This window comes from Tenrec ecaudatus, chromosome 11 (assembly GCF_050624435.1).
Source record: "Tenrec ecaudatus isolate mTenEca1 chromosome 11, mTenEca1.hap1, whole genome shotgun sequence".
Taxonomy (NCBI): Eukaryota; Metazoa; Chordata; class Mammalia; order Afrosoricida; family Tenrecidae; genus Tenrec; species Tenrec ecaudatus.
The window spans coordinates 143148982-143151214 of record NC_134540.1 but is presented as its reverse complement, the minus strand read 5'-3'; positions in this window follow the sequence as shown (position 1 = coordinate 143151214).

Sequence of the window (2233 nt, the reverse complement as noted above, 5' to 3'; positions counted from 1 at the left end):
ATCACTCAAAGGGGACTCATTTAATCCAATCAGTATCTCCCCTGATTCTTCTTATCTAAACCCATCAAGAAAAAAAAATAATTTTGTGGGAGTACCAACAGCTAAGGCTAGGAGAGCTATGTTAAATAATTCACTGCACTACACCATTATTTATTGTTTACCATTGCTATTTAGGAAATTAAAATATGCTACGCTTACATAATATATTTTGTTAACCTATATATGAGATAACATTAGATTGAGTATATTTTTCCTTGTTTTAACTTTGACTGTATTAGAAATTACTTCACATTTCATAATATTTTCAAGATAATAGAAATTTTCTGGCTAAATATTTCCATCATTCTGGTCATCGCCATTCTGACTTTGACATCTCCTTGTTATCTGCGTTCACTCAAGGCCAAATATCTAACAACCTACCTGTCCAAGTACCTGTTCTTTCTAGACAAGTACAATTATGACTCATCATACAAATAAATGTAGAGAAAAAAACCAGAATAATTATTGGCCTGGAAAGAAAAAAAATCTGATTATGCACAGAAGTCTAGAAGTCAGATTTTCCCATTAAAGTATAAGTGGAAAAGATCAGAACTTTTCTTTTTTTCTTGACTCATTATCCTGGCTTTGGCCAAGGTTTCATAGACCTAGTTCAATGAGAGGATAATGATAGTTTATGCGCCCCTCTTTTTCCCACTGTCAATTAAATATTATTCCAAAATGTCTCTAACCATCTTCTGAAAATTCATATGACATAGAATATCTTTGAAAATAACATTTTAATAAGAAATAATGCAATTTAGTGAGATTTTGTTAACTATATATCTTCCCTATTTTACATAACATCTTCAGTGTGATAAGCTTAATAATAGTACTGCCTTAATAGAGTTAACATAGGTTTAATTAAAATATACAAGACATGTGTCTGGCATATCGGCAAGTTATTGAATCATATTTCATTGCATTGAGGAAGACTTAATGATTGAAACAGATGGTTTAACTGGTAGATGGTAGAGCAAAAAAATTTGAGTTCTGTAAACGTCAGCCTCTGCCATATTACACTCCTCCTTCTAGGAGTACATCTTCCATGTGAATGGTTTAGACAGGGAGGGGAAAATTTTTAAAAAGTCAATTTGATTTCTGTTGTTTTATTAATAAATGCTTCAATATTTCTATTATGTTACTTACCAAACACTGAAGGTGTTTTCCTGCTTCCCTGCCATTAAATGTCTTCAGTGAATTATATTTACTGAATATAACTAAAAAAGGTTACAGCAGTACATCCAATGGGGAACTGCAGGGATTTAAGCCTGATTCAGAAATCATGGAACAAGGTTTATCTTTCCATCAGCTAGATCTTGGCTGAAGCCAGAGGATCCCAGGAAGCTTATGCAAAGCTATTATACTGTGTGGATAACGATTAATTATGGATAACATTGTGAATGGTGAGAATTCCAGACCTCCAATTGCAGTCATGCGAAACAAATATATAGAGTAAGATATAGTCATTCCAACAGAAAAAGGGAATATTGCATGTTTCAAAATCAGGAAGTGAGTACATCTTTTCAGCATGCATAGTCAGTCCGTATGCAGAGAAATAAACCCCCAAAGCTGGACGTAATAAGGAGAATATGGCATTAAGAAAGATGGAAAACTACTCACTAACAAGCTTTGAAACACGGATGACACAATTTTGCCTTCTGAAAGAGAAGAGGACTTGACGTACTTACTGCTGGAGATGATATATTTTGATTCTAAAGAACCAGAATGTTCTAATAGAAAGATTATGTCGTACATACCTTGAGAATGTTATCAGGAAGGAACAGATCCCGGAGAAGGAACTCATACCTGGTAAAAAGTTAGCAAATCGGAGGAAGAAACTCTATTAGATGATTTGGCATATCGGCTGCATTAAGGAGTTCGAACAAAGATAAATTGTGTACATGATGGAGGCAGCATTGTCTCCTTATATTGTACTTGGTGTCATTATGTGTCAGAACAGAGTCCATGGTATATAGCAACACTGTACTATAGGCAAATAGAGTATAGTTTCATTTTTTAAAAAGAAAGAAAGAACAAGGCCCTGTTTGCACATATTTATATTTCTACTTATCATGTACACTTCATTCATGCAGTCATTTAAGATTGTGACTCCTTAAAAACAGCCGACCTATATATAAACATTTTAGTAAAATTTCAGTAGCATAATCAGATATAATAGAATCATTAATGATAC